General features: G+C 41.2%; 1 long non-coding RNA gene across 1 annotated transcript in view; it reads left to right on the top strand.

Moving 5' to 3' along the window:
- Nucleotides 1–12,176, top strand: part of LOC134737202 (uncharacterized) — a 167,185-nt gene that overhangs the window by 152,048 nt on the left and 2,961 nt on the right. The window contains exon 3 of the long non-coding RNA XR_010121851.1: nucleotides 11,985–12,075. This is a non-coding gene — a long non-coding RNA (uncharacterized lncRNA). The remainder of the gene's footprint in view (nucleotides 1–11,984; nucleotides 12,076–12,176) is intronic.

The following is a 12,176-nucleotide window of genomic DNA, read 5'->3' as shown; positions in this document are numbered from 1 at the left end:
GCTTAGGCATCTCTGCTTGCCTCATCCCAGAAAGTTACCATCATTGATTCCTGGCCACCTCCTCCTCTGCAGTGCCGTGGATGAAAAAAATCATGTCACTCTTATCCACATCCTAACCCCATTCTGTCATTTCTGCCTGCATGCTGGTGAAATATGCTTTTGGCTGGGAGAAGAAAATTTGCAAGCTGCCAACCCAGAGATGGCCCTGACAGAGTGGTACATTTGACCAGGTTCTGGGAGGAGAAATTGTTCTCTGGTGAGGGCCGTGTTCCAGTCGTCTCTGTGTTGGGAAAAGTCATCCCGTTTTCTCTGCCAGTTTCCCTAAATTCATTTCATAATGGGCTCTATATGAACACACAATATTTATATATACTCACAGATGTAAGACTCATAGTGTAACAAAGACACATTGGAGTTCATGAGTACAGCCTTGCCATTTTACAAATAGGCAAACTGAGGCCTAACAAGTTGGAAGGAACTAGCCCAGTAAAATTGTCATGCATGTGATGCAGTGGTAGGGCCAGCTCAGAACTCAGGAAAACCTTGCCTCACTCTGCATAGAAAAGACATGACCACCAAACATTTTCATAACCACTTGTCTTTCTTATCCATTGTACTTACGCAAATGGAAACTGCGTAACTATTTATTTCTATTTTGTTTATTGTCTTCTCCACTGGACTGGGAACTCCTTGGAAAGGAACTGAATCTCTCTTGTTCAGCGTTTAGCATGATGCCTGGCATACTGAGAGTTCTCAATAAATATTTGTTGACTGAATGAACAAATAAATGAATATATTAATGGCAAATTAATAAACAAGCCTGGAATAGGACCTGAATTTTAGGATTCCAGAGTGGTAGTACTCCCTTGGAGCAATCTGTCCCTCCATATTTTAGATTTTGTGACATATTTTATATTTAATGATGGCGTGACTGGATTTTTCATTCATTTTGTGAGCAAAGGCAAAAGATCCCTTGCTTTTAGCATGACAAATACAAAGTGATTTAAAATTATGTGGTATATTCAAAACTGGAACAAGACTATGAATTAGTGCAAAGCTGGCTAGAGCCTCTGATAGCACAGCTGACTGACCTAGGGAGGGTGGTTGTTCCCAGGGCTGTTTTTTTCCCTCTCAATTCCCCATCCCCACCTCTATCCTATCTTCTCCCTTCCATCCCTTTCTGTCCAACCAATTCCATTCCTCCCTCACCCCATTAGACAGACCCTTGGCTGATTTTTCATGTAAAGGGAAGGAAGAACTTATTTCCAGAGCTTGCCTGCACTCTTGGTCACTGGGGGACACTTGGGTATCAGAGCTAATGTTTGTCCAGCTGCTCAGGTCAGCTGAGTCCTCTTTAGCACAAACAGTCTCTCTCCTCCTTCTGCATTTATTCCCAGATGTTTGTGATCAAAGGCAGCCCCATAGCCTTGTGGTCCTCTTCTCCTGTTTGGTCACTCCTAGGTCACCGCATCAGAAACAGGAGTATCACCCTGCTGCATTATTTAGTCTAGGTGGGCTTCCTGTAGTAGCAGGCCTTAGAGGTGTTACTCGCTCTATAAGCGACTGCCTGACCATCAACCACACTTTGTCTTTTCACCCTCTTGCTTGACCATGGGCCAATGTTTTCCTCTGTCTGGTCTGGTTGATTCCTATTTCTCTAGACTATTTGTCTGCACTACTCCTTACCTGAAAGGGTGCTATCTTAATTTGTTTCGAGATTTGAAAATTGGTCAGTTTCAACCTGCTATGATGCCTATTTCGGACCTAAATGTGCTAAACCTAAGGGATCTTAGGCTTTACCTCCCTCATTATACTAAAGATAACACCAAGGTCCAGAAAGAAAAATGACTTTTCCTAGTCCTCACGGCAAGTTTTTCTCTCATCATTTCAATTAGTGATTTATTTTATTTTATTTATTTTTTGTTTTTTTTTTGAGACGGAGTCTCGCTCTGTCACCCAGGCTGGAGTGCAGTGGCGCGATCTCGGCTCACTGCAAGCTCCGCCTCCCGGGTTCACGCCGTTCTCCTGCCTCAGCCTCTCCGAGTAGCTGGGACTACAGGCGCCTGCCACCACGCCCAGCTGATTTTTTTGTATTTTTAGTAGAGACGGGGTTTCACCGTGGTCTCCATCTCCTGACCTCGTGATCCGCCCACCTCGGCCTCCCAAATCAATTAGTGATTTTTGAAGTCAGCCATGAAAGTAACAAATTGTTAGTAACAGAAAGGTATTTCAAAAGGTGGATACAAAATCCCTGGGAATCTTTCTAATCTATTGCCTTTCCATTGGCCTGATAGGGCCCAGGACTGTGCACTTTAAGTCCTTCCTCCTAATGACTCTATTGCAGATTTTCTGAGAGACACACTTGCATTAGTGTGGACCATGAGGGCACCCTGATTGGTAAAGCAAGTATGGCCAGGCAGATAAATGACTATTAAGATTGCTCTGGATAATTAAAGAAAAGGTAGACACAGAGTGAAGAAGGTGATCATAGTGGTGCTGGAGGTGGAAGAGGATGAATGAGCGGTACATTTTAAGCAGTGTTCTTAATTGCAAGCAGAAGAAACCAGCTCAGGCTGCCTGTATTAGTTTCCTAGGGGTAAAAAACCACAGACTGGGGTGGCCTATACAACAGGAGCTTATTTTTCATAGTTCTAGAGGCTAGAAGTGCAAGATCGAGGTGTTGGCAGAATTGATTTCATTCTGCGGCCGTGTTCCTTGGCTTGCAGAGGTGGCTGCCTCCTTGCTGTGTCCTCACCTGATCTTTCCTCTGTGTAGTGTGTGCCCTGGTGTGTTTTTGCGTGTTCGAACTTCCCCCTCTTATAAGGACACCAGTCAGATTGGATTAGGGCCCTCACTAATGACCTCATTTAATCACCCCTTTAAAATCTTATCTCCAAATATAGTTACATTCTGGGATACTGGGGTTAGAACTTCAACATATGAATTTGGCAGGGATAGGGAGCCAGGGGAACAGAATTCATCTCATAGCCCTGTCCTAGGCTCACAGAGTTGATATGAGGCTGATAGACCAGGCTTAGTAATGGGAGAAATCCATGTGGTAGAAGTGGAGAGGATGAGGAAAGCAACATTAGAGAGGAAAACAGTCTAGCCTGGTGAATTTAAGGTTTTGACAGTCTTTACCTCTCCTTCCTGGAGTAATAGGCATACTTTCAGCCCTGTTGTGTTTCAATGAAATGAAATAGAGTTAAATGTAAGGCTCTCATTCAAGTTCAAAAAAATCAACTGCACAAATGCAGGTTGAAAATATGAAGGCATATTGAGATTACTGAGAATAAAATATAGTGTATGGAGAAGTCTAGATTTAAAGCCCTGCTTCAACTTCTTGACAGAGATGCAGATAAATGGAATACTGACAGAAGAAAACAACCAAAAATGTTGAATTATTATGTAATAGTGGGCACTTAATGTACCAACTTTGTGCCAGGTACTGTTCTAAGTGTTTTATATATATTAACTTATTTAATCCTTATAACTGCTCTATGAGGTAAGCACTGCTATTATATTTATTGTTCAGATGAGGAATCTGGTACAAAGAGGTTAAAGTAACTTTCCCAGGGCCACCTAGCAGAACTGGGAGTTGAACCCAGTCAGTCTGCCTCTAGAGTTCTGTACTATGCTGAAGGATTGAAAAAACTGGACATATTTATAGAATGGTCAGTTTTCAGATATGTCATATGGAAACATGTTGTGTTTATTTTGTGTGAGCCATCAGAGTAGATCTAGAATCAATGGCTAGGGAGATATATCATTAATAAGCAGTTTTCAGCTCAGTATTATAAATAACTTTAAAATAGTTCAGCGGGGAATTGAGCTACTGTGCAAGCATGGTTGGTTGCCTATATATAATAGCTGTTTTCCATTCTTCTTTGCTTATAAAACTATTCTTTGTTCAGAGAGCAGTGGGTCCATCTCCAAGGCATGATTTTCAATTGGCCAAGGCAACTTGTAGCAATCCTCTACTCGTCTGTGAGTGATTGGTGGAGGGATGAGCATACAATCTTGTTCTGACCAGTGAGGTATTGGGGGAAGTTTCCTGGAGTTTGGGGATGGTTTTCTACCTTTACCAAAAGGGGAAGATATGAGGAAAAGCCCCCTGTGTGCATCAATTTTCATCTTGCTTTTGATAGTATATATGGGACAAAGATACTTGATCCAATGAGGAAAACCATCACTGATTTCCAACAAAGTAGAAAGAACCTTGGTCCTTGGTGACTCTTTTGAGCCCCTAACCAACTCAGATGTCACATCCCTGTAGACTTGTTAACTGAGAAGTTTAAAAAGTTTGCCTAAATATACCGTTACTTGTGGCTTAAATCATCCTGTTACAAGTTGCTTGGGAGGTAATGAGTTCAATGTCCTTGGAGATGTACAAACAGAGCATAGAGGTCCACTTATAGGAATGTTGTGGCAAGGGCTCCAGCTTTTTTTGAAGTTTTTACTAGAGGACAATTAAGGTCACTGCTAGTCCTGATATTATGATTACCTTCCTGCCCCTACCCAACCCCAGCACAAGTCACTCTGTGTGACTCTCTCTGGCTGTGTGTATTGAGCCAGGATGGCATCCACAGCAGACATTTTCTGTGAGTCACCTATAGTGTCAGGCCTTGGAAAAAGGCAGAGACTGTGATGTCACAGCTCCTCCAATGACACAGCATCGGGGACAGCCAGAAATAGACATGTGGAAGCCCTTGCCACTGGCGCTCTCTTGTACTCTGAAACAACCCATTTCTCTCAGCTCAGACACCAGGCTGCTGGAGAATTGGAGAACCAAAATAGACTGAACGTCTAGTCACCCTCCTAGAATTCCCCATCTGCTCTGACAAAGTTCTGGGGACACCCAAGGTGAAACCCACCCAGCAGAACATTGAGAACGTGACCGAGATTTAGCTGGACTTTGGTTCCTAACCACAGTGGCTCATTCACAGAAAAAGGCCCTAAGACAATGTCTTAAGTCAGCTTTGTCTTCAACACGTTCCTGAGGTCTAAGATTGGGACATGTTAGAGACGAAGGTTTGGTTCATATCTGACTTCCGGTGCTGCAGACCATTGGTTGCTGCTGAAATGTAGCAGCCAAACCTTTTAGAGCCACACCAGCCATCTGATGTAAAGCAAAAAGCTGGAGACCTTTGACAATTCTGCTTGGAAACAATTTTTATATATTAATGATCATAGCAGCAGCTAATATTAGTTTGGCTTTTAGGGAATCAGTAGATGGTACCTACATCTTTCCCTAAGTCCAAAGCCAATGAAGAGACAGATATAAGAATCAGAACAATGGATATCAAAATATCAGGTCCATTATTGATGAATATGAGGTTGGAGGATTTGGCTTAGGGATGAGGCAACAAGGAATATGTTAATACTTTGCCTAAGAGGTTTTCAGCCCTTCTTTGTTGCACTTAATGCATGACCGAGAGCAGATCTCAATGTATTCTTCCAAATGTACACTCTGATAAATCTCTCCTCTCCTATGGGGAATGTGAGTGAGAGTGGGAAGAGAAGCCAGGAATGTTGGTGTAGCTGAAGTTCCTGCACGTCAAAATGGGATGAGTGAGGAGTAGGTATTTTCCACAGTCTTATTGACTGAGTTCTTAGTAGTTGCCAGATACTGTGCAGACAGCATCCATGTAGACTATCCAGTTTAATTCTCTTTTCCACCTCATAAGGAAAGTGCTATTATTATCTTCATCTTACTGATAAGGAAACAGAGGCCCAGAAAGACCCACAACTTTACTAAGGTGACACAGCTAGTACGCGGCAAGATGGGATCCAGACCAAAGTCGGTCCAAGGCCAGAACCGATCTTGGAAGCAACAGGCTGAGAGCCTCCCCTGCCTTACTGCACAGCGTTGCTGGGTGCTATGAGGAGATAAAGGAACATGAGGTTCTGGATCAGAAGGCCTGGGCTGTAGCCCAGGCTCTGCCATTTTTTAGCCTCCACAACTACAGTGTCCTTGCCTGCAAAATAGGGATGATAATGCCTTTCTTGAGAAGCTCAGGGAGTTTATGAGAATCAAGTGAGCCGATGGTCATTAAAGTGTTTTGTAACTGGCTGGCCTGGGGCACTGATGTGCATCTAGGGGTAGGAGAGTTCTGAGTTTGGCCGTGCCTCTCTTGATAACTTTCTCAGTGATGTAGTTCAACCACTTGACTTCCTATACCTCAGTTTCGCCACCTGTAAAATGAAAGCCCTAGTCCTTGATTTACTAACCTCTCAGAGGTATGGTGATGCTTAAAGGGGATAAAATTATGAAAACACTTTCTTTGTGTAATCTAGAGATGTCAGAATATGATGAAAATTGTCATCCTTATCATTGTTTTATGTGTGTGTGAGATGTGGCACTTGGGGCAGTATCTATTTTTGTGACAAAATTATTTCTTAGAGTCTCATAAACTCATTTATCTGAAGGATTTTATTGGTGACAAATTTAGCTTTGTATCTCAGCAATTTTATTTAAAATAAAATACTAAATAAAAATAATCTATTAGAAAATGGTTCACCTTAGGAGCACTAACAAGTATCAGCTTTGAACTAAGTCTTATGTGCTAAGGAGAATAGAATAAAAATATCAAACAGGCATATAGCACTTATGTGCCTGTACTGTTCTAAATGCTGTAAGTATATTTATTTAATCCTCACAAAAAAACCCTGTGAGCAGGCATTTTATTATGTCTATTTTATAGGTGGGAGGTAGGGGGATAGGGGCTCAGAGAGGTTAAGTAACATGCACAGGAACAAGATTTGAATCTGCAGTCTAGCCTCAGAATCTCTCTTGTCTTAACCACTGGAGTGGACTTTATAAAGCACAGTCCCTGCCTTCAAAGAGCTTGCAGAACAGCTTACAGACCAGTTGAGAGCAGATATGCACAGACGATAGATAAGCAAGAAAGGAACACAAGACATTGCTACATTGGATCGTGGGTCAAATGATGCTGTTTGACAGGTTAAAAATAATCTCAAAGTACAGCAAGGTAATGAAAGTGATGTGGGAGAAGTGATGTCTGACTTGGGCCTTTTATGGCAGTAGGGTGTGAGTCGGTAGGAAAAATAATAGGACTATCCATGTAGTACTTGGTCCTATCTAAAGGGACTCATTACTTGAGGAAGCAGCATTGGCTAAACAAATCACTAAATCTAGAAAAGAAATATGCATCATGAAAAGAAGATGGCTCAAGGAATAAACAAAAGGGCAATATTATAGACCATTTACTAATCATATGACAATTTGTGCCTCAGTGTCTTCTGTAAAATGCAGATAAGAAGTTCCATTTTGCCTTCCTTACGAAGTAAAACTCCTTTTGAAAATAATAAAGGTCACCCACACATATTTAGTGGAGTAACAGTTTTAAAAAATCGTTTATATTTTTATCTTTTGTCTTCCTAATTATGTGGGCTTTGCCCTAGATGATTAGAGGAGTCTATTGCTTAGAGGAAGGAAGAGGGAGATTAGGAATGCCAGAGAATGGATACAGACCAAAGGGAACATCCACAAATAACCAGGCTGTAGTCTGGAGAGAGGGTTGCCTCAATTCTTTTAGCTGCCCGTTTAGCATATCAAGGGCATGCTTTATCTGAGCCAGAGGTCTCCACAGGAAGGCCAAGTGGAAGAGCCTGCCCTTTTCCAGCTTCAAAGACAGTGGGAATCAGAAGAAAAGAGAAGAGAGCAGGAGAACAGAACAAAGACACATGGTCCTATTTTTCTCATCTCGGCTTTGGCACAGGAGGCTCATTAGGCAAATTGAGGCAACGCTGAAAGTAGATTTGCTTCTTCCCCAGCCTAAGGCACAAGATGAAACTCCTAGTCCAGTGTGGTGGAGGCTGGACTTGGAAGCAACCTGAGAGTGTGCTTGGGGATCTTGCCAGAGTGGGTTTCAGTGGTTGGGACAAACTGGCACTGCAGTAAAGACTGCAGGTCAGACCCACCAAGTAGAGTGAGTACAATTCCAGCCAAACCTTAGAGAAGTCTGTGGTGCTAGCAGTAAGCAAGGTGAAGCTCAGGTAGCCCCACCTCTGTATACTGGTTGAGGCAGGAGAACAAATGACAATGTGTGTCAGGCCAGCTTCCATTTTTACCATGAAGGCCAGGGGGCAAGCGGCAACCAGGTGGCCAAGGGAGGTGCTCCCTGGATCAGAGTGGTCAGGAGGCCATCCCACAACCCTATATACCACCACAAATGCTTGTAAGCCACATCTCCCTCTCACCACCTTTGTACCCAGAATTTATCTTCATGGAGAAGCGGAGAGAGGTTATATGAGAGATTAAACCACTTTTATTCAAATGAGACTGACATCGCCTAAAATGACCATGCAGATAATAAGAACAGACTGAATTTAAACTAGATTGGTCCTTTAGTTTATTTTTCTACCAACTGTCAGATGAAGGTTATAGACAAATGAAAGTTCAGTTACAGGAAAAATAAATTCATTTTACATCCTCTTCCAAGTTGAAGTGTGAACAAAATGGTGTGATCCAATTACCTATAACGTTGTTGTTCTTAGATAATTCTAAGAGTAATATCTCTATATATTGAATTTTTAAATATTTAAGTGGCATTAACCTTTGACTGAAACAAAATAATATATGTAAAAGTCCCTGGCACATATTAGGTGCTAGGTGATTATTAATTGTTTGAATGTTGTTTGAGGTCAATGTCAGGAAAGATAACAGCTATGCTCCTTGGATCATGGCTCTTGGTTCTGCACTGAGAGCCTGAATATTGGGTAAGATGAACCCAGGATAGCATCATTGCTTCCCTATGTGTGATTGTGTGAGGAATTATGGTCCCAAGCAGAGATTCTTAAATCTAGTCCTGCATCGGAATTATCTGGACAGCTAGTTTGAAAATATAGATCATTTCTCCTCTGTTTCCCCTTGTGATTATGATTCAGTATTTCTGGGGAGGTGCCAAGGCATCTTTTGAAAACCATTAAAAATCTGTTCAGATGGCATTTTAAATACCAAGGGGCATTGTGGTACATCTTTAGTAATTTCTTTCCTTCTTTGATTGTTGTTGACTCTTACAGACACATGTGTGGGTAGACTAGAGAAAGTCAGACTTAATTGTTTTTTAGTTTTTGTCTGTACAAAGTTCTGTGCCTAATCAGCTTGGCTTCTGTCAATTCTCTAAATCTCAAAGCAAAACAAGTGTAAGTAAGGGATGATGAGCTTTGTGTTGGGCCAAGTCAAAGAAAATGGCTTCTCCCCCTCATTTCAGCAGAACACAGAGTCTCCAAGCCCAGAGCAATGATTAGATGTGTGAGGAAATTCCTCAATCTGGAAAGAACTATTTTCTTGCTTTTCTCTCCTCTTTCATCCCTGTTTTCAGGTCCCAGGGGGATATGGCTCTTATCAACTCTCAAACAGGAGTTTTACTGTAGCATGACACAAACTGCAAAGCAGAAAAACTGTGTGTTACAATTCCTGTAGGAAACTCTCTTTCTTTGGGGTCCTGTCACTTTTATCCTACCTCTGTCACCACTTTTAGTGTGTCATCATGTGAATGTGGCCTCTCCAGCACTTTCTGACTCGTAATTTTCTGTTGGTCACCTGATCAAATGATGCCCAGCCTGAAGTTGGCAAATGGCCATTGTGCTGAACATAATCGTTCCAGTAAAACATGGCTTATTAACATAGAAATCTCTATAAGCCTTTCTATTCTAATTTTGCTGTTATAATTCTGGCCCCTTCGGAGGTCATGCTAACCTAGTTAAGGCTCTTGGAGAAAATACTGTCGTTCCAGCTCATTGCATTTGCATTAAAATATATTGTCCTTCAGCTGACATGCTAACCAGCAACCCATCATCTGCAACTTCATGCAGAACCTGAACTGCAGGGCATCATTCGTTATTTAAGTTGGAGTCTGGGAAGCTCAGTGAAAATATCTGATGGGCACCAAGACATTAAGGTCTTTAAAGTTCTGGCTGTGTGCACTTCACTCTGAATGCAGTGAAAAGATTTTGATGAAAAGCAGATTACTACAAAGTGAAGGATGCTAACTGATAGGGTCCTTGACGTGTCACATCCCATAGAGACAATATGGCATTGTAAGGACACAAATGTCAGGGTCAGACTGCTTAGTTGACATCCCTGTTCTACTATATAGGAATTTTGAAAACTAGTGATAATAAAATAGTCATATCTCACTGGGTTATGTCAGATTATCTCTATAGAGTAGTACATTGCATGTGCTCATGTCATTAATTACGATTGTTATTAATGTTATATATGCTCAATTGATGTTGACTATTTCTATTAATAACAATAACAAACCTACAGAATGGTTAATCCTTCGTATAGCTCACTCATACGATTTTTGAGAAATTATTTGGGAAAAGATATTTGGGTACTGAAGATACATAAGTAATGAGAAGGGATGATTTCCACCCTCGTAAAGATCATATTCCAGATAGAGAACATGGAAGTTAGTGAGTTACCCATTACTGTGGGTCCAAGAAGAGGGTGTGAGATCATTTTTCAAGGTTGTTATAGATTTGTTTTGATTGGATAGGAGATTGTAAACTGCTTAGAACAATACCTAACACTACATACTAAGTATGCAAGTATTTTATTATTGCTGTTATTGTTATTATTAATATTGTTTGTATCCACAATTACTCATATTATCTTGCTTAAATCTTTTGACAACCTTGTGAGAAAGGTACTGTTATTATCTAACATTAATAATGAGGAAATCAAGGCTCAGGGAGGTTAAGTAACTTACCCAATGTCACATAGCTTATATGACAGAGCCCAGATTTAAACCAACTGCATTGACTCCTTTGAAATTCTTGTTTGCTTGAGTTGATTTGTTATAGGTTGTGTCTCTCAAAGAAATCAGGAAAATTGGACCTGTTAAATATTTGGTGATGAACAATGAGCTTTTTAAGGTCTTTGGCTGTAACGTGTCCTTGGAAGCAAGGAGCTCACTCCGTTTGGTTCCTAGAAAGTTCCTATGGTTGTGCTATCATCACTTCTTGACCTTGAGAGGTTGCCTACTGCACTCTCTGGCTTCAAGCAAGACTTTAGCTAATTCTTCCTCAAGAAATCATCTGCTTTTAAAAATATTCTTACAGAAAAGGGGAATCTATATTCTTTTTAAATGATCTTTAAATAAAATTAGACTCCAAAATAGCAAAGTTGGAAGAAACAGTGAGGATTATTTAAGCCAATTCCTCCATTTTGTATGTGAGGCCTAGATGAGGGGAAGGGATGGAAACATCCGCAGTTTACATGGTTAATTACTATGCAGCTTGGTAGCTAAGAGTTTGGTGGGCTCTGGAGCTGGGTGGTCTGGGTCTGAGTCCCAGTTCTCTACTTGCTAGCTTAATCTCCTTGTGACTCAGTTACCTTGCTGTAAAATGGTGGTAATAACAGTGCTTACCTCACAGGATTGTGGTGAAGATTAAGTAAGTTTCCATGTGTAAGGCACTTGGAATAGGGGCTGGCACATAGTAAACGATATATGAGTGTTTACTATTCTTGTTGTTGACAGCACTAGGATTTGAGTCCAGATCGCTTAACTTCCTTTCATTTCCTTAAATTATCTTCCACCAAGATCTTTTTTGTAACCAGCGGAGGTTTTTCCAACTTTAGTTTGACCAATGACCACCAGTTCTCTTCGTAGTCTGGATATCTATGTGGTTCTTGTGCATGTCAGTTTCACACACTGTGGTCATGGGACTCTGAGGTCAGATAGACTTGCATTTGAGTTCCAACCTTACCACATAGAGGTTGCTTAGCCTCCCTGTGCCTCTGTTTCTTCATTTGTACACTGGGGATACCAAAGAGCACCTACCTTATTAAGGTTGCTGATATGATTAAATAAGCTGCTATTTATAAAAGCACTCAGCAGAATGCCAGACGCTTGCTAGATATATAATACATGGCAGTACATTATTGTTATTACTACTGTTACAACTCCTTATGGAATTTTCCAAGTCATAAGTGTACTTTCCTCTTGCAGATTATCTGAGTAGGCTGAACCATCGGTGAAAAGGAGGCCAAGCGTCTCAAAAATAGAACACCTGAGAGTATTGAGCCAACGTGACACTCAGGTGAGTTAGCCTTATGATCCCTAAGCATGCAGTCCTTGGACCAGATGCATCAGAATCTTCTGGTAAGTGTGCTAAAATATAGGTTACTGAGACCCACCCTA

The sequence above is a fragment of the Symphalangus syndactylus genome, chromosome 7, assembly GCF_028878055.3.
Source record: "Symphalangus syndactylus isolate Jambi chromosome 7, NHGRI_mSymSyn1-v2.1_pri, whole genome shotgun sequence".
NCBI classification, from domain to species: domain Eukaryota; kingdom Metazoa; phylum Chordata; class Mammalia; order Primates; family Hylobatidae; genus Symphalangus; species Symphalangus syndactylus.
Note: the sequence above shows the minus strand (reverse complement) of the source record. Positions and strands in the feature narration are given on the sequence as shown.